Genomic DNA, 21,497 nt, shown 5'->3' on the forward strand with positions numbered 1-21,497 from the left:
CAAAGTGCTGGAAAAAGTGCTGAAAGTGAACCTCTATGTCAAACTGTCAAAATGTGAGTTCCACCAATTGCGGCTAGACTATTTTCTTTTTTTAAATTTGATTTATATGCCGCCCTTCTCCGGAGACTCAGGGCGGCTTACAATGCGTTAAGCAATAGCCTTCATACTTTTGTATATTTATACAAAGTCAGCTTATTGCCCCCACAAACTGGGTCCTTATTTAACCTACCTTAGAAAGGATGGAAGGCTGAGTCAACCTTGAGCCTGGTAAGATTCGAACCTGCAGAAATTGCAGGCAGCTGTGTTAATTACAGGGTGCATTAAACCACTGTGCTACCAAGGCTCTTGGCTACCGAGTGTAAAACGAGGGGATAGAGATGGACCCGGCTAAAGTACAATCAGTCCTAGACTGGTGACCCCCTCGCACCCGCAAACAACTGCAAAGCTTCCTGGGGTTCGCAAATTTCTACAGGCAATTCATCCCCTCCTTTGCAAGAATTGCCAAACCTCTGATGGACCTCCTAAAGACAGGGAGTCCAACAACGAAACCCCGCCCGGGACAACCTCTACAGTGGGACCCGGCCTGCCAACAGGCATTCGAAACACTAAAACAAATGTTTGCAAAAGAACCGGTCTTGAAGCATCCTGACCCTGAACAACCCTTCATCATCCAAGCAGATGCCAGCGATGCGGCAGTGGGGGCAGTCCTACTCCAAAAGAACAGCCAGGGGGATCTACAACCTTGTGCCTACACATCCCGCAAACTCACCGACACAGAGAGACGATGGGCAGCGTGGGAAAAAGAAGCGTTCGCAGTGAGGTGGGCGCTATTAACCTGGCGACATCTGCTAGAAGGAGGCCAAACACCGTTCGAGGTTTGGACTGACCATAAAAACCTGGAGGCCCTCAAGACCCCACAGAAGTTATCGCCCAGGCAAGTCCGGTGGGCCCAATACTTCAATCGTTTCAACTTCGAGCTGAAGCACATCCCAGGGGGGAAGAACTTTCTGGCCGATGCCCTCTCCCGAATGCCCCAATACAACAGTGAACGGGAGCAGGTGGTGAATGCCATCATCCCCTCTGCCCAAGGAGTGGGTCAGGTAACCACCAGACAGCAGCATCACGACCAGCAGGGGCAACCAGCAAGTGACCTGACAACAAGACTCAAGGCAGAAACATTGGCGGACCCCTGGTTCTGAGACAATCAACATCTCTTGACAAAGAGAGATGGCCTAGCATGGAGAGGGACGAAACTTTATGTCCCAGAGACTCTACGCACCCTGGTCCTAAAGAGGAGTCACGACGTTAAACCAGCGGGGCATTTCGGTTTCCTAAAGACTCTGCATTTAGCACGGAGACAGTTTTGGTGGCCCCACATGAGAAAAGACGTAGACAGCTATGTAAAAAGTTATACCATCTGTGCCACGATGAAAACCCGACCAGGAAGACCCCCGGGGCTGCTGCAGCCAGTAGCTGAACCGTCAAGGCCATGGGAGGAGATTGCTATGGACTTCATAGTCGAACTGCCGAGGAGCGGCGGAAACACAGTGATCTGGACTGTAATAGACTTATTCTCCAAACAGGCACATTTCATACCCTGCAGTGGACTACCCTCAGCCCGCCAATTGGCCAAACTGTTCATAAAACACATCTACCGCCTGCACGGAGTACCCAGAAGAATCATCTCCGATCAAGGTGTCCAGTTTACAGCGAAGTTCTGGAGGGAATTCCTTCGATCCATAGGATCATCCCAAGGCCGCAGCTCAGCATTTCACCCGAGCACCAATGGGGGGGGGCGGAGAGATTGAATGCCATGATAGAGCGGTACCTGAGGTGCTACGTTGACTACCAACAATCGAACTGGGCGGACCTCTTATCATTTGCGGAGGTCGCATATAACAATGCTGTCCACAATAGTACAGGACTAACCCCATTTAAGATAGTGAGCGGCATGGATTTCGTCCCCATGCCAGAGTACCCAAGGGAACCTCCTTCCTCATTTAGCTTGACCGAATGGATGGCAATGCTGAGAGAAACCTGGGAGAACATCAAGAAGGCATTAGACAAGGCGGCACGGTCTTATAAGAAACAAGCAGATAAGCACCGAGCCCCCCAAAGGCCATTCCAAGTAGGAGAGAAGGTCTACCTCTCCACCAAGTATTTAAGACTCAGACTCCCGACCAGGAAACTGGGCCCGAAATTCATAGGACCATTTCCGATAGTAAAAATAATCAACCCGGTTACAGTACAATTGCAGTTGCCCCGGTTACTAGGGAGGATACACCCTGTTTTTCACAGTAGCCTCCTGAAGCCTGTGGTAGGGTCAACTTTGAGGCCGGTGCCACGTGATCCCCCAGGACCCTTGATTATTGGAGGCCACACCCACTATGAAGTACAGCGAATTCTTGATTCGAGGTGGCACAGAGGGCACCTCCAATACTTAATTAAGTGGAAGGGTTACCCCTTGTCAGAAGCTTCCTGGGTGAAGAGCACAAACATTCAAGCTGACCGCCTTATAGCTAAATTCCATGCAGATCACCCAGACAAGCCGGGAGGGGGTGGGACACACCCTCGGACGGGGTAAAGGTACTAAACTTGTTGTTTGTCTCGTGCAGGCCTCACTGGGAGAGTGAAGGGAGAGGGGCCAGATGTCAGCGTCCCAGCACTGACATAGAAAAGGGAGGAGAAGCCTGAACTTTTGCCTGCTAAATCCCTTTGAAGATTCGGTCTCCTCGGAGATGGGGAGGGGGGAGACATTCCTGTGATCTGACAAAGAAGGAATCAGGAAAGTGACTTGGAAGATAGCCAATGAGAAGCAGAGAATTGGGGATCGGAAAGGGAGGGATTGGGGGGCAAAGGTCAGTACTGACCGCGAAAGAGTCAGGATCAGATTGCTGTGCTCGAATAAAGAGAAAATTTCCTTAAAGATCGGCAGTTTGGAAATTCATTTATTTTTGAGATAGCATCGAAACCTGACAGTAACATCATTTACATGTGCTTTATTGTCTACAAGAAAGCCTTTGATTGTGTTGATCATGAAACACTATTGAGAGCCCTACAAGACCGGGGGTGGGGGGGGAGGTGGTACCAGCACATCTGGTCAAGTTGGTGAAATCACTGTAGGAGAAGGAAAAAAAACCTGATATACCAATTAATTGACGAGGAAGGAAACCATCATCAAAATGACAATAAAAAGAACGTGATCCAAAACTATTATGAAAAATTATATGATCAAGAGACAGTTTCAGAAGATAAGATAAAATAAAAAAATATTTAGAAAAAGCGGAATTACCTAAAATACCTGAAACAGTGAAAGCTATGTTTAATGAATGTATAACAGAAGCAATTAAGAGACAAAGAATGGTAAAACACCGGGCTCAGATGGTCTACCAGCAGAACTCTATAAAGACTTACAAAATATTTTAAGTATACCAATGTTGGAAGTGTTCATTGAAGTACTGCTAGAAGCAAAAGTACCAAATTCATGGACGGAACTATATATTACTCTCATATCAAAAGAAGATTCAGACTTACAATGGATAAAAAATTACAGACTGATATCCTTTCTGAATCCTGACTATAAAATATATGCTTCAATAATTGCAGAAAGACTAAAAAGGTTCTTAAACCAATTTATACATTCAGATCAAAATGGATTTTTACCTAAGAGACAAATTGAAGACAATATGAGAATAATTTTAAACACACTGGTGTACTATGAAGCACATCCAGGAAAGCAAATGGCGTTGATTTTTATAGATGCACAGAAAGCATTTGATAATGTGAACTGGCAGTTTATGCTAGCACAATTAAAAGATATGGATTTTGGGGAGAGATTTATCAATATGATTAAGGCGATATAAACAAACAGCAAAGGTGATGGTAAATGGAGATATGACAGAGAAGGTTAACATTAAAAAAGGTACAAGACAAAGATTCTGCAGAGGACAATAATATGTATTGAAGCAATAACAAACCACATCTTTGTGGCATATACTAACTTCAGCTCCCAAAGCATCCTATACAACATAATATCATATCAATAAATATAAAACTCATTCAGGTACACATGAATAGGTTGAATAAATTCAACCTAAGTTACAAATTATGAAAAATACTAGTTCAAAAACTGTAATGCATTTTTAAAATAAAAATAAGCTTTAAAAATAATTTGCATTTACTAAGGTAAATTATTTGCAAATAAACTTTATAAACGTATTTGCATTTACTTGTTAAGTTAAATTATGTTAACAAATAAGTACCAATAAATTAAAAGGTTTGGCTGCTCTTGAAAAAGTTAAGCAGGATAAAACCTGCTTGGATGAGAAGCCAACAGGAAATCTCCAAGCAGCAGGTTGAGTGAGAAGTCAAAAAGCACCCCAGAAAAAGCAATGGTAAGCCACTTTCGTATTTTTGTCACAAAAAGTACATGATATGACCATGAAGTTATTAAGATCTGATCTTGAGTCAAAGGAGTTCTTCCTTTTTACAGAAGTAAATATAGTGTTATGAAGTCCTTGTTTATGAAGTCTATATAAAGTCCTTGTTTAGCAAGCATAATTGGGACCAGCAACTGTTCTTAAGTGAAATGGTTGCTAAATGAAACTCTGAGTTATGATCTTACTTCAGCTGTCCTTAGCTTTGCAGACCTGTGAAGGTTTTTAAATGTACGAATTGATCACAAAGTTACTTCTGCAAATAACTGCTAAACAAGGGAAGTCACTAAATGAAGATTTCCTGTACCTGCAATGCTGAACCTCTCCTGGGAGTTTGCCACCTCCCTAGGTTGATCGGTATGTGCTCTTCTTGGTGGTCATCCCTACAGGACGACTTAGGTCACAGCGGACCCTCGGGCAGCGGGGATATCGACAATTCTTTGGGAGCTCCAAAGAGTTCATCTTGCCGCTGCGGCATTGGCTCCACCTTCCAATATAGACATTTGAACAGTCCTGGAATCACCTTTCTCTTGCTCAGATTTGTCCCCTTCATGCCGGCTTGAAATTCTGGAAGTTGCAGTCCCAACATACGTCATGGGCACCAAGTTAGAAAGTCATGGTAATTCATATGGGAGGATGAAGTACTGCTACCTTTTGAGAATGACATTCCATCTGTACAGGTCATCCTCAACTTACGACCATTCATTGAACATTGGTTCAAAGTTACGACAGCTTTGGAAAAAGTGATGTATGACCCATCCTCAAAATTACAACTGTTGTACCACTTCTGTGGTAACATGATCATAATTCAAGTGCTTGGCAACCAGGCCGCATTTAAGATGATTCAAGTGTCATGCAATCATGTGAACTTGATTTGTGAACTTCCCAGCCAACAAGAAAAGTCAATTGTGGAAGCTGGATTTGCTTAACAACCATGTGATTTCATTTAAAATGGTCATAAAATTAGGTCTGGTCATGTGATGACTCACTTAATGACCACATTGCTTAGTAACTGAAATTCCAGTCCCAATTGTAGTCTACGTCTAGGACTACCTGCAGAAGTTTAACATTCAGCTCCAGAATTGCCCACCACTGATTCTATATAGGTAGTCCTCAACTTTCAACCACAATTGAGCCCAATATTTCTGTTAAGTGAGAAATTTGTTAAGTGAGTTTTGCCCCATTTTACAACTTTTCTTGCCACATTTGTTAAGTGAATCACTGCAGTTGTTAAATTAGTAACACGGTTGTTAAGTGAATCTGGTTTCCCCACTGACTTTGCTTGTTAGAAGGTCGCAAAAGGGGATCACATGACTCTCAGACACTGCAACCATCATAAATGTGAGTCAGTTGTCAAGCATCCGAATGCAAATCATGTGACCATGGGGATGCTGCAATGGTCATAAGTCTGAAAAATGATCATAAGCCAATCAATCAATCAATTCATTACAGTCATAGACCAGAGACCAGAACAAATAAAAACACTCAATAAATATACAATTAAAAATTCTAGTATAAAATAAGAAATAACAGATAAAATCTATATATATATAAAAATGGATGTGTGTGTATGTTCCAGCATAACTCTGGAACGCCTCAAACAATTTCAACCAAACTTGCTACACAGATGGCTTACTCTCTGGAAAGAAATACTGTGGGGGTAAGACACCCCTAACGCCCCTCGGTGTGTGTGTGTTCTGTTAAGATACAGCCTGTTGTGCCTTAAAATGGCTTCTACTGGACTGCCTTAAAATGGCTTCTACTGTACAGCACAGTGGAGTTGCCATGGTAACGGCTTCACAGTACTCCACAAGGGGGCTCCCTCTGGTAAGGGGGAAAATCCAACATTAGAAATCATGTTTGGTCCGGACATTTTCAACAAGGCTTTGATGATCAATAAAACATTACTGCAACTTGGCCGGCCTGCACCACTACAAGACCGACATGACGTACTTCACACAGATTACATACGAGAAAAGAACTACAATGTTGAACAGCTTAGTGCATATATCGCAGACAAGAAGCCACTTCTAAATCAAGATCAGAAAAAAGCATACCAAATGATCATGGATCAGCTAGCAAAACAACAAGTTGGTATCATTTTACTTGACACTTCTGGGGGCACAGGGAAAACATTTTTAACTAATTTAATTCTCGCTGAAATCAGGGCTCAGGGTGAAGTTGGTCTTCCTGTCTAATACAGGATTGGGATAAATAAATACCCGGCCAACGCCGGGTTATCAACTAGTCTATGATAAAATCCAGTCTGTCAGTTATACATGGTCTAACTATACTAAATGGAATGGAATGGAATAGAATTCTTTATTGGCCAAGTGTGATTGGACACACAAGGAATTTGTCTTGGTGCATACTTTTTCGGTGTACATAAAAGAAAAGATACTTTCGTCAAGAATCATATGGTACAACACTTAATGATAGTCATAGGGAAACAGTCAATATAAATCTTAAGGATACCAGCAACAAGGTTACAGTCATACAGTCATAAGTGGGAGGAGATGGGTGATAGGAATGATGAGAAGATTAATAGTAATGCAGACTTAGTAACTAGTTTGACAGTGTTGAGGGAATTATTTGTTTAGCAGAGTGATGGCATTCAGGAAAAAACTGTTCTTGTATCTAGTTGTCTTGGTGTGCAGTGCTCTATAGCGTCGTTTTGAAGGTAGGAGTTGAAACAATTTATGTCCAGGATGCGAGGGGTCTGTAAATATTTTCATAGCCCTCTTTTTGACTCGTGCAGTATACAGGTCCTCAATGGAAGGCAGGTTGGTAGTAATTGTTTTTTCTGCAGTTCTAATTATCCTCTGAAGTCTTTGTCTGTCTTGTTGGGTTGCAGAACCAAACCAGACAGTTATAGAGGTGCAGATGACAGACTCAATAATTCCTCTGTAGAACTGGATCAGCAGCTCCTTGGGCAGTTTGAGTTTTCTGAGTTGGCTCAGAAAGAACATTCTTTGTTGTGCTTTTTTGATGACGTTTTTGATGTTGGGTGTCCATTTTAGGTCGTGAGATATGGTAGAACCTAGAAATTTGAAGGTGTCTACTGTTGATACTGTGTTGTCTAGTATTGTAAGAGGTGGTAGTATGGGAGGGTTTCTCCTAAAGTCCACCACCATTTCTACAGTTTTGAGTGTGTTCAGTTCCAGATTGTTCTGGTCGCACCACGAGGCTAGTTGTTCAACCTCCCATCTGTATGCGGATTCATCATTGTCTCGAATGAGACCAATCATTGTTGTGTCATCTGCGAACTTCAGTAGTTTAACAGATGGATCGTTTGAGATGCAGTCATTGGTATAGAGAGAGAAGAGAAGTGGAGAGAGCACACAGCCTTGGGGGGCAACTGTGCTAATTATACAGGTATCTGATGTGATTCTGCTTAGCTTCTGTTATGTCCTTATAAGGACATCCGCCCGGATTGGCTGCCAGCCATCGGGCAGGAAAGTTTGAATCACTGTCAGGGGCGGTGCGACTGCCGGAGCGAATATAAGGAGAGCTCCGGCAGCGCGCAGCCAGTCTTGTCTTGCTACTGTTGCAAATAAAAGTTATTAATGTAACGAGCTGGTCGCGTCTTCCATTTCCTGTGCCGATCTAACACTGACGACGAAGGACTAGAACCAAGCAACGAACCTCGTGGCGCCAAGCCAACAAGACCAAGCCACCGGCACCTGAACCACCAGTAGGCATTTCCGAAGGCATGGCATCCGCTGAAGTCACTTTGCCAGCCCTTGCTCCATTCCGCCCAGGGAAGGACAAGTGGAAATCCTACGTGGTCAAATTTCGGCAATACCTGAGAGGCAACAATATCAGGGATGCCGATGATGACCGCAAGAAGGGCATTTTCCTCGCCAACTGTGGCTCAGAAGTCCTTGACATGGCCATCGACCTCGTGGCACCACGGGACATTGAAGAAGTACCATGGACGGACCTGCTGCAGATCCTAGAGGACCACTATGCCCCAACAGGAACACCAGTGGCGAACCGGTTCACCTTCCATCAGAGGGACCAGAAGGAAGGTGAGACCATCAAAGAATTCATGGCCGCCCTGCGCCAAATTGCTGCCAGCTGCGAGTTTGACCATGTGGACAACGCCATTGCTGACCGCGTGGTCTTCGGCATGAGGGACAGAGGCCTGCAAAAGAAATTCCTGAGCAGGAAGAAACTCGTGCTCAAGGATGTAGTGGAGGAAGCTACCGCATCCGAAATCTCAGAAAGAGCGGCAGCCACGGTAAGCAGGGCAAAGGGAATCCACAAGATTTGCAGTGCCACGCAATCATCAACGGAGGATTCCACAGCTGGATCAGAGTCGGAGGAAGAGGCCACCATCCACAAGGTATCCAGACCCCCAAGGCGGGAAACCGCTCAAAGAAGCTACAAGGGGGAGCGCTGTGCCAGCTGCAGAGGGGACCATGCCAGGGCAACCTGCAAGTGGAGAGATGCGACCTGCAGACGCTGCAACAGAAGGGGTCACATCGCCGAAGCTTGCAGAGCCGAGGAACCAGCCCCAGAGCCCTCCAGCCACCGTCCCCACGAAAATCGAAAAGATTACCAGAGATCATCCAAACGGTCCTCTGGCCAATCTAGACGCAGAGATGACAAATTCCCCAGGAGCGGAGCGGTCCACCAGACGACCATCGCCCACACAAACTCAGACAATGCCACCAAGTTCCACGTGACCATCCACGTGGAAGGATCACCCTGCTCAATGGAGGTAGACTCGGGCTCGGTCTACTCCATTATGGATTGGCACCAGCTGAAGCGCCTGCAACCCAGCATCACCAAACGAGACCTGAAGCCACTACACTCCAAGCTCGTTGATTTTGGGGGAAACCCCATCGGAGTCCTAGGAAGAGCCAACATCCGAGTCTCCTACAACGAGTTCCAAGGCAAGCTTCCCATCACAGTCGTGGAGAACAGCCAACCGAACCTGCTAGGAGTGGAGTGGTTTAAGCTGCTGGGGCTATCCATCGGAGGCATCCACCAAATTCGCAGGGATGAACTCGACAACCTCATCGAAGAGTTCAAGGAAGTCTTCGATGGTAAGCTTGGGAAATTCGTGGGGAGGCCAATCTCCTTTAATCTGGACAAGGGAATCACCCCAATTAGGCTGAAGCCCTGCCGGGTTCCATTTGCCCTGCGGCCAAAAGTAGACGAGCAGCTGGATAAGCTGATCACCCAGGGCGTCCTGGAACCGATCGATCATGCTTCATGGGAGACCCCCATTGTGACCCCACTGAAGCATGATGGGTCTGTGCGCATCTGCGCTGACTATCATTGTACCATCAACAAGGCGTTGGCACAGAGCGCATACCCAGTCCCAGTGGTGCAACAACTGCTGCATTCCCTGGGGACTGGCTCAATTTTTGCCAAACTGGACCTGGCCCAGGCTTACCAGCAACTGCCAGTGGACGAAAAAACAGCGGAGGCACAAACAATAGTCACACACAGGGGGGCATTCAAATGCAACCATCTCCAATTTGGAGTCAGCGCTGCCCCCGGCATCTTCCAATCAATGATGGAACGCCTTCTCCAAGGCGTTCCGGGGTGGTGCCATACTTTGACGATGTGCTGATCTCCGGAGATTCACAGGCACAACTCCTTGAAAGGCTCAGGCTTGTCCTGCAGCGTTTCAAGGCCAAGGGCTTGAGAGTCAGGAGAGACAAGTGCATCTTAGGAGTACAGGAAGTCGAGTTCCTGGGCTATCTCATAGATAGCACTGGCATCCACCCCACCAAATCAAAAGTGAAAGCCATCCATGAAGCTCCGAGCCCCAAAAACAAAACGGAACTTCAGGCATTCCTTGGATTGCTTAACTTCTATGCCATGTTCCTCAAACAGAAAGCCACAGTTGCTGAGCCACTCCACCACCTGCTGGGGAAAGCGGCTTCCTGGAAGTGGGGCCAAGAAGAGGAAGCAGCATTCCGGGCTGTAAAAGGACTGTTAACCTCCAAAAGCGTCCTCATCCAGTACAACGAGACGCTCCCAATTCGGCTAACCTGCGACGCGTTGCCTTACGGGGTGGGGGCAGTCCTCAGCCACGAACTGCCCAATGGCGCCAAAGCCCCAATAGCCTACTTCTCCAAGACCATGTCCGGCGCAGAACGCAACTACAGCCAGCTGGACAAAGAAGCCTTGGCCATCGTCGCAGGAGTGAAACGCTTCCACGAATACCTCTACGGGAGGAGTTTCACCATAGTGACCGACCACAAGCCACTCCTGGGGCTCCTCGCAGGCGACCAACCCACCCCGACCTTCATGTCCCCGCGGATGACGAGATGGGCCATCTTCCTAGCCGGCTACTCCTACAGGCTCGTGCACCAGCCAGGCACAGCCATAGGAAATGCCGACGCGCTGAGTAGATGCCCATTGAAGGATCCAGTAGAAGACCCAGCCCCCACGCTCCACCTCTTCCACATAGACAACGACGCCAGCTGTCCAGTCTCTTCCGCAGATGTGGCCGTCCACACCCAAAAGGACTCCACACTCCGCCAAGTGAAATCCTGGATCCTCAGAGGGTGGCCAACAGAGAAGACGGAGGAGAAGTTCAGCCCGTTCGTCAGGAAGCAAAAGGAGCTGTCCACCATGAAGGGCTGTTTGCTATGGGGAGACAGGGTGCTGATTCCAAGCACTCTGCAACGAAAAGCGCTAGAGACACTGCATAACGGGCACCCAGGCATCGTCCGCATGAAAGCCCTGGCACGGAGTTACATCTGGTGGCCATCACTGGACAAGGACATTGAGGAATGGGTCTCCAGATGTGACCCGTGCCAAGAAGTACGCCCGGCGCCACCACAAGCCGAAACAGCGAAGTGGGAGACCCCCAGCAACCCATGGTCAAGGATCCACATCGACTTCGCGGGTCCGATGCAAGGGCGGCACCTACTCATCGTCGTCGATGCCTTCTCCAAGTGGCTCGAGGTGGTACCCATGGCATCTACCACAACGGAGGCGACGATCCGGGCCCTGCGCCGCCTTTTCGCCACCCATGGACTGCCGGATGTGCTGGTCTCCGACAACGGGCCCCAACTCACATCCCTGGTCATGGAGGCATTCCTGGCCGGACCTGGCATCCGCCATGCCCTGTCCACCCCGTACAGGCCAGCTGGGAACGGACAAGCTGAACGCATGGTGAGACTCACCAAGGAGGCACTCACCAAGATGGGCACGGGCGACTGGCAGGAAAGAATAGACAACTTCCTCCTCACCCAGCACATCACGCCGCATGCCACCACCCACAAGAGCCCGGCCGAATTGTTGATGGGCAGAAGGTTGAGGTCACCACTGGACCGGCTGCACCCCCAATACAGCCCTGAAGTGACCGCAACGGCCAGCCGCCCGCTTCGCGCCTTCAGCAAGGGAGATTCAGTTTTCGCGCTAAATTTCCACGGCTCTCCTAAGTGGCTGAAGGGGAAGATAGACAACCAGACCAGCCCAAAGTCTTACACCGTGGAGCTGGAAGATGGACAGGTCTGTAGACGTCACATCGACCAGCTCCGGAAAAGGTGGGGGGGAGCGCAAGAAAACCAACCTGACGAGGTAGGCCTGCAACACCCCGACGAGGTAGGCCTGCAACACCCCGACGAGGTAGGCCTACAACACCCCGACGAGGTAGGCCTGCGACACCCCGACGAGGTAGGCCTACCACACCCAGGCGATGCAGACCACCAACACCCCGATGAGGCCGGCCAAGCACACTACCAGGCGCTAACACATCGCCAGTCCAGAGCGGTAGACCGGGACCTGCCACAGGAGGGATGGCAACACCAGCCCAGCGAGGTGGGCACCCGCCACCCCAGGCCAAGGGACCGCCAAGACAGCCCACGAGTAGACCGGGACCTGCCCAGGCAGGAAGCATCGCACCCCTCCAGCAAAGGCGACCAACGACAACCCTGCCAGGGAGACCTCCACTCCAGGCAAGTAGACTGGGGACCATCCGAGGTGGGCACACCACAGTCCATGGGTGAGGGTGGCACACAACACCCCGGCGAGGGGGACTCCCACCCAGCACAGAGGACAACCCGGCAACAACAACCCAGCCCAGAAGACCCCAGCCACCAATCTGCGGTAGACCAGGGACTAGGGCGAAGGGAAAGCCGATGACAACCCGGCCAGGGAGACCGGCGCCACCCCGGCAGGGGAGACCTCCACCAACCCGCAGAGGTAGCCCCACAACGACAACCTGACCAGGACGGCCACCGCCGACCCGACGGGGCAGGCAAACACCAGCCCGGCCAAGGAGACCTGCGCCACCCCTGCGAGGTCGGACACCATGACCGGAGCCAACACCACCCATTGCTGGCGGACCGGACCCGAGGGCACCGATCCAAGTCACCCCCCAGACGACAAAGAGCCGAACCGCAACCGAACCGCAGAGCCCGGGAGACCGGGGAGGAGCAAGTGACAGCCTGGGACCTACCGAGACTCAGACACTCTTCCCGGGTCGGCACCGAGCAACCTCGACAAGACGATAGATCCACAGGCCAGGAGGAAGACCACCAGAACCAGCCATCCAAGGTCTGCGGTCCGGCCGGAGGCGCTGAGGATGACCCCGCACACTCGCCAGCCGAACCGAGCCCGGTTCCAGGGAGGGAACCAGGAGACACAGGAGCCCCGTCCGTCCGGGTCGGGGACGAGGAAGAAGTGAAACTGCGCAGGTCAACTAGGGTGCCGAGGTGTCCTACGTACCTGCGTGATTACGTGACTTTTATTAATGAGCATTGACTGTTTTCTGACTAGGAGGGGAGGAGTGTTATGTCCTTATAAGGACATCCGCCCGGATTGGCTGCCAGCCATTGGGCGGGAAAGTTTGAATCACTGTCAGGGGCGGTGCGACTGCCAGAGCGAATATAAGGAGAGCTCCGGCAGCGCACAGCCAGTCTTGTCTTGCTACTGTTGCAAATAAAAGTTATTAATGTAACGAGCTGGTCGCGTCTTCCATTTCCTGCGCCGATCTAACAGCTTCACCTGCTGCTTCCTGTCTGTTAGGAAGCTTATGATCCATTTACAAGTGTGTTCAGGTACCGCTAGCTGGTTTAGCTTAGTTAAAAGAATGTCTGGAATGATGGTGTTGAATGCTGAACTAAAGTCTACAAAGAGGACCCTTGCGTAGGTCTTTGGAGATTCAAGATGTTGTAGGATGTAGTGCAGAGCCATATTAACAGCATCATCTGTTGATCTATTTGCTCGGTATGCAAATTGCAGGGGGTCTAACAGCGGATCCGTGATGGTTTTCAAGTGAGACAGCACTAGCCTTTCAAAGGTTTTCATAACTACAGATGTTAGAGCAACTGGTCTGTAGTCGTTCAGTTCCTTGATGGTGGGCTTCTTCGGCACTGAGATGATAGTACAGTAGAGTGTTTGAAGGAAGAAGGAACATAGCACATCTCTAGCGATTTATTGAAGATATGGGTGAAGATGGGGGCCAATTGGTCATCACAGACTTTTAAGCAAGAAGGAGTTATCTTGTCTGGGCCTGGAGATTTTCCTGGCTTTTGTCTGTGAAATAGGTCTTGCATTTCCTTTTCTGTGATCACTAAGGGTTGTGAACCCAATGGGATGGGGTCAGTTGTAGGAAGTTTGGCTGTTGTTGGTGTGTCTGAGATGGGGTCAGTTGTAGGAGGCTTGGCTGTTGTTAGTGTGTTTGAGATGGGGGTTGTGGAGATAGGTGGCTGTAGTTTCCTTTCAAACCTGCAGTAAAACACGTTCAGGTCATCTGCCAGTTGTTGATTTCCTTCAGCCTGGGAAGGAGGTTTGCTGTAACCGGTGATATTTTTAAGAGTTTTCCACGTTTGCTGGTTTGTTTGTTGAGAACTGATTCTTTAGATTTTCAGACTAGCTTCTTTTTGCTGCTCTGATCTCCCTTGTTAATAAATTTCTGGCCTGATTGTACAGCATTGGAACATTGAAGCAGTATGTGACCCACAGTCTCCACCTCTCCTGAGCCACAGGAACAGTCTTTCAGTCAGTGGTATCTTTTTATACTTGCCGTACAGGATGGTCGATGGAAGTGCATGGCAACGTGCGAGTGAAAATGCTTTCTGATGGTTTGCCGACTCCAACTGGCTAAGATAGCTGGCAGGAGTAACAACATATCTAATGTCGTCTGTAGCCAAAAACAATCAAGTTTTCCCTAAGTGTTGTGGCCCGCCAGCGGCCTGCGCGGATCGTGGCTGATCCCGACGACGAGGAGGCTGGTGTGGGGTTGCGCCAGCAGCCAGCACAGCCGGCGCTCGCATCGGACAGTGAGGAGGCTGAAGAGGATGTGGTGCCAGAGGCAGAGACTCAGCCAGGGCCTTCAGAACCTCCAGAGGCTCCTTCAAGTGGAGAGAGCGAAGTGGAGGAGCCTCTCCTCAATGCTCGAGCATGCAGGGCTGCCAAAAGGCAGGAGTGGCTACTCAGGAGGAGGAGGTCTCCTCGAGAGTAAGGTTTGAAGATAATTGGCCACTCCCTTAGCCTATTTAAGTCACACGCAGTTAGTAATTTCTTGCTGGAAACAACGTGTAATTATTACAGAGCATTTTTGAAGAGTGAGTGTCTTATCGTATCTTGTTTTCTGGGCTGGTTGCCAACCTTTGCTGGACTTTGTTTATTCTTGGTACATTATAAATTTGATAAGGACCATTGGTGTGTGTCACAATCCTTGGGAATCCAGAGCTGGGGCAGAACACTAAGTCCATTTGCCTTTCAATGTCCTCTACCCTTTGTCGCAAGGCTTGTTTTATTTGGTTGTAGTCCAATTTGAGTATTGAGGCTGGGGAGAAGCCTAGTTTGGCAAGGTTGGACTCAACCTTGGCAGCGATTATTAGGGAAAGTCTTAGTCTGAGGGAGACCACTGTTCCTCAGATAGCCGGATGTGAGTCCCTCCTCGTGAAGTGGGGCCGTGGGAGGCAGATGGGTTTGCTGACTACGTACCTGGCTCCCTGCCACGTGGCGGTGACCCTGCCCGAGCTGCTCGACGTTGTTGCCGGGGTGGCGGTTGATACCCCCAGACTTATTGTCATGGGGCATTTCAACCTGCCATCTGCAGGTGAGGCGTCAGAGGTGGCTTGGGAGTTCATGGCTTCCATGACGGCCATGGACCTGACCCAATTAGTTCAGGGGGACACACTCTGGACTTGATTTTCGTCTCTGGTCAGTGGTTGAATGATTTTGGTAGAGGGGATTTAGACATTAAACCCTTGTCATGGACAGATCATTCTCTTCTTCGCTTGAACTTTCCTGCCGTTTCCTCCCACCGCAGGGAGACGGAACCGATTAAATGGTTCCGTCCCAGGCACCTGATGGATCCTGAAAGGTTCCTGATGGAGCTTGGGCCATTTCCTGAGACCCTGGCACACGACTCGACTGAAGACCTGGTGGCCGCCTGGGAGAGGGCGGCTGCCAGGGCTTTGGACCACGTCCTGCCTTTGCGGCCTCTGACCCGATGCCAACCTCAATTGGCTCCTTGGTTCTCCGAGGAGCTGAGAGAGATGAAGCGTTGGAAAAGACGCCTAGAGAGCATTTGGAGGACTAGTCAATCCGATTCCGACCGGACACTGGTGAGGTCTTATATCAAGACCTACCTAGTGGCGATAAAAGCGGCAAAATCTAACCATTTTTCCGCTCTTATCGCATCTTCAGAGAACCGCCCAGCCGCCTTGTTTAGGGTGACCCACTCCCTTCTTCAGGGGGGAGTGTGGGAAGATCCCTTGCAGGGTCGAGCTGAGGATTTTGTGCAATTCCTGAATAATAAAGTCGCTCGGATTCGGGAAGGCTTGGACTCCGACTGGGTGAGTCCAGGGGAGGAGACGAGGGTAGGTCTTGAGAATATTTTTTTTTTTTAAATTGGCTGTACACCGCCCTGAGTCCTTCGGGAGAAGGGCGGTATAGAAATAAAATTATTTATTTATTTATTTATTTATTTATTTATTTATTTATTTATTTATTTATTATCTGGGAGGAGTTTGATCCTGTGGCTCCCGAGGATGTGGACAGGGTTCTGGGTAGGATTAGTGCCGCCACACGTTTATTGGACCCGTGTCCCTCCTGGTTGGTACTGGCCTCCCGGGAGGTTACACGAGGCTGGCTCCAGGGGATTATAAGTGCTTCTCTGAGTGAGGGTGCCTTTCCCGCTGCCTTGAAAGAGGTGGTGGTGAGGCCCCTCCTCAAGAAGCCTTCTCTGGACCCGGCTGAATTAGCCAACTACCGTCCGGTCTCCAACCTTCGTTTTGTGGTGAAGGTTGTTGAGAGTGTGGTGGCATGACAACTGCCCGGGCACCTGGATGAAGCTATCTATCTGGACCCGTACCAGTCGGGCTTCAGGCAGGGGTACAGCACAGAAACGGCATTGGTTGCATTGGTGGATGATCTCTGGAGGGCTCGGGACAGGGGTTGCTCCTCTGTCCTGGTCCTGTTAGATCTCTCTTTTGATACCATCAACCATGGTATCATGCTGCAGCAGTTGAGGAGGTTAGGAATAGGGGGAACCGTTTTGCGGTGGTTCTCCTCCTTCCTCTCCGACTGCTCGCAGTTCGTGTTGACAGGGGGGCAGAGGTTGACTTTGAGGCACCTTGCATGGGGAGTGCCGCAGGGGTCGGTCCTCTCGCCCCTTCTGTTCAACATTTATGTGAAGCCGCTGGGTGAGATCATCCGTGGTTTTGGGGAGAGAGTCCATCTGTATGCTGATGATACTCAGCTGTACATCTCCACCCCAGACCACCCCAACGATGCCCTTGATGTGATGTCTCGCTGCCTGGAGGCCGTGCGGGTCTGGATGGGGAGAAATAGGCTCAGACTCAACCCCTCCAAGACCGAGTGGCTGTGGTTCCTGGCGTCGCGATATAGTCAGCTGGTGCCATCACTGACTATTGGGGGTGAGTCTTTAACCCCCACAGAGAGGGCTCGCAATCTGGGCATCCTCCTGGATGCACGGCTGTCTTTAGAAGAGCATATGACGGCCGTGGCCAGGGGGGCTTTTTATCAGGTTCACCTGATCCGCCAGTTGCGGCCCTTTCTGGACCGTGACGCCTTGCGCACAGTCACTCACGCCCTTGTCACCTCCCGACTGGACTACTGCAATGCTCTCTACATGGGGCTCCCCTTGAAAAGCACCCGGAGGCTCCAACTGGTCCAGAATGCGGCCGTGCGGGTGGTTATGGGCGCAACTCATTGTGCCCACGTGACACCCCTCCTGCGCGAGCTGCACTGGTTCCCAGTGGTCTTCCGGGTGTGATTCAAGGTGTTGGTTACCACCTTTAAAGCGCTCCATGGCATTGGACCTGGATACCTTTGAGACCATCTTCTGCCACCAGTAGCCTCCCACCGGCCAGTTCGCTCCCACAGAGGGGGTCTCCTCAGGGTGCCATCGGCCAAATTATGTCGGCTGGCAACACCCAGGGGGAGGGCCTTCTCTGTGGGAGCCCCTGCCCTTTGGAATGATCTGCCCCCAGAAATTCGTAAAATCTCTGATCTCCGTGTGTTTCGCTGTGCCCTCAAAACCATGTTGTTCCGCCAGGCTGGGCTATCAATGTAAAGTTTTTAATTGGTTTTAAATGGGATTTTAAATTTGAGGTTTTATAAATTGGGCCTATTATTTAATAATTTTAATTATTTTTAAATTTTGTCTGTCTTTGTGTTTTTAATTAGGCTGTACACCACCCTGAGTCCTTCAGGAGAAGGGCGGTATAGAAATTAAATAAATAAATAAATAAATAAATAAATAAATAAATAAATAAATAAACAGCCTTGATCTGTGACGAGGAGAATTTGTCTTGGAGGATTAATGGAGCAAGACCTTGCGCAAAGAAGTTAAGCTTCAGCCAGAGAATTAAAGATGCTATTGTTCTGACCTAGGCTCCCTTAAAAAGCAGGAAGCAAGAATTGGTCCTGGCAAAACCTCTTTACTTTCATTCATAGTCAGCAAGGTTTGTCCAAACAGTTTTTCAAAGGAATATTTCTCAACACACCTTATCTCATTTGGCAAGCTGCCACGTAACTTGTTTCCAAATGCAGAGTAAGGCAAAACTTGGCACAGAGTCTCTTAGAGTCACAAACAGAACTTTTCACTCTTGAAACTACTGAATGAACGAATTGTTTCCTGCAAAAGCCCCCTCCCCATTCGCTCCTCTTTTGTTTCCTATGGGAGGGGCCAATCATCTCAAAGGTGTGGCTTTACTCCCAAGTTGACCCTGCTTTCTGAGTTGTTCTTGTCTTCTGAGAGCTCTACGCATGTGCATACTGGGAACGGGCTCCAGCTGTTCCTCTGCCTCACTGCTGTCTATCTCCTCTCTCTGCCTCCGATGCAGAGCCCTTGTCCAAGCGTTCCTCAGCTCCCAGGACTGGCCCATGTTCCTCCCCAACCTCCTCACTGTCTGACTCTGTTGCCAGCTCTGCTGGCCGCTGGTGGGCCACAACAGCTATACAGATTCTTGCTTTGACTTTTGTCAATCCTGTCTCCAGGCGCAGAAGTACATTTGAGACACAGTGCGGCATCTGGAGAATTTCTCTAATAAATTTGGATTGAACTTTTTCCAATGGTGTGAAACACGAAGCTGAGGGCCTGAGCAAGGTCCCATAAAGAAGCTGTGCTATCGACTTGGCCAGAAAAAGCTTAATTGTGGCGGGAACATAGTATCCTCCCTGTGTGTGGAAAAATTTAAGGATGGCACACGCTGATCTTTGGCCCAAGGCAGTCGCATATTCACCATGTGCTTTTCTTGAACCAGTGGCCTGGATGACCACCCCTAGGTATTTGAAGATGGTTACCTGCTCTATATTATGGCCATTTAGATACCATGAATAGAGTTTTGGCCTTTTTGCAAAGGCCATAATCTTTGTTTTCTCGTAATTTATGTCCAGTTTGTTATAATTACAATACTGGATGAGGGCTCACAAGGCTCTTTTAAGGCCTACTGGTTTCCTGGAGAGGATCACAGCATCATCTGCATAGAGCAGCAGGGCGATGGTTTGATCACCTATCATTTCTGCTGAATTATTAAAGAACAATTTCGAGTGGTGGATACCAGTTCTAGCAGCGCTATTCACTTACCGTATTTTTCAGAGTATAAGACGCACCTTTTTCCCCCCCAAAAAGAGGGTGAAAATCTGGGTGCGTCTTATACTCCGAATGTAGCCCCGCCCAGCCTCGCAAACGGAGACTTCAGAGGCTGAAAGAAGCTTCAGAAAAAAAGCCTCAGATACGAAGCTTCAGAAAAAAAAACCTCTGAAAGGCTTTTATCTAAAATAATATGGCAAGCAACAAAAGAAGAATCAGTAAAGGTTCTAACCAAACTATGTTAACAAATCTGGAGAATGACACAATAACCAACAGATCAGAAGAGGTTAATCTACATACCAATACCAAAGAAAGGAGATTGAACAGAGTACAGATAGTCCTTCAGAATAAAAGCCTCTGAAAGAAGCTTCAGAAAAAAAGCCTCTGAAAGAAGCTTCAGAAAAAAAAGGCTTTTTTTCTGAAGCTCTGTTTCAGAGGCTTTCAGAGGCAGAAAAAAAAGTTTTTTCTGAAACAGAGTTTCAGAGGCAGAAAAAAAGCAAGGCACAGAGCTCACAACCAACAAACCTGTTGCTAAAATTCACCTCTGAAAACAGCTGATTGGGGGTATTCTGGGAGGCCGATCCACCCACCAATCAGCTTTTTTCTTATTTTCCTCCCCAAAAACTAAGGTGCGTCTTATACTCCGAAAAATACAGTATATCAATTCCACTAGCCATGTCCCAGAAGATTGGGGCTTGGCAATTGTTGTCCCAATTTTTAAAAAGGGAAAGAGAGATGACCCTGCCAATTATAGACCAATAAATCTGCTAAATATAATCAGCAAACTCTCAGCCAAACACCTCCAAGATAAATTAAAGGAGTGGTTGGATCTTGAGAACTTGATCGCTGAAGAGCAAACCAGGTTTAGAGAGGGGAGAGTGCTTAGTTCTCCATCATCTAATTGAAAAATACATATCAAATAGACCTGTATCATTATACGCCGGCTTTATAGATCTCAAGGCAGCCTTTGATATGGTTACCAGGACTAAGCTATGGGAGAAGCTGGAAGGTGCCTCAATTGACCACAGGTTTCTTCATCTATTACGTGCATTACATACTAAAACTTCCCTCAAGGTGAGGTGTAATATGCAAGGGTCCCTCTCAAAGTCAGTCAAAACTCAAAAAGGGGTTAAACAGGGGTGCATTTTGGCCCCCTTGTTTTTCAACTTCTATATAAATGACATGGTAAAATAGTTAAATAAACCAGATTACTGTTATTGCTGGATGGATCTAACCCAATAACTCACAGGAGACAATGGTATCTCTTCATTGATTCTTTATTCTAGGCCTGGAGTCCTCCTAGGCCCAATTCAGGGTAAAGGTCACTGACCTCTGTCTTGTCTTTGCAGGCACACATCTGGAACTGCTGGATGCCCACGTGTAGGACCCTTTTATATACCAGGGGAGGAGTCTGAGGTAAGGGGGTATGATGGGATATGGGGAGGTGCCAGCCCCTGCCTGGGAGAATTAGACATTTACCCTGACAAATCCCCCTCTAAATGTCTAATTAACGGCAGACATATGATATCTGTGAACATACATGTTAGGTACATAAAACACATGATCTACATATATACACATATTTTTGATGTGAGATATGCGTGTTGCTTTTGAGATAGTGGCTTTGTAAGTATGTCTGCTGTTTGTTGTTCAGTGTCACAGTATATGGCTTTAATGAACCCCATTTCTGAGAATTGCCTAACGTGTTTATATTTTATGTCTATGTGCCTTGATCTCTGTCCCACGGCATCTGCTTTTGATATTTCTATAGCTGCCTTGTTGTCTTCATGTATGACTATGGGGTATGTTGGTTCGGCCCAGATGTCAGTAAGTAAATCATCAAACCACACTAGCTTATTTGCAGCTTTTGATAAGCAGACGAATTCGGCTTTGGTGGTAGAAGTGGCCACCAGCTTCTGTTTTCCCGTATACCAATGTATAGGGCAATTGTTTAAGAAGACTACGTACCCAGAAGTGCTTTCTCTGCATTTGGCATCCCCGGCCCAGTCAGCGTC

This window comes from Pituophis catenifer, unplaced genomic scaffold, assembly GCF_029215685.1.
Source record: "Pituophis catenifer annectens isolate HBS135680 unplaced genomic scaffold, rPitCat1.0.hap2 SCAF_5, whole genome shotgun sequence".
Taxonomy (NCBI): domain Eukaryota; kingdom Metazoa; phylum Chordata; class Lepidosauria; order Squamata; family Colubridae; genus Pituophis; species Pituophis catenifer.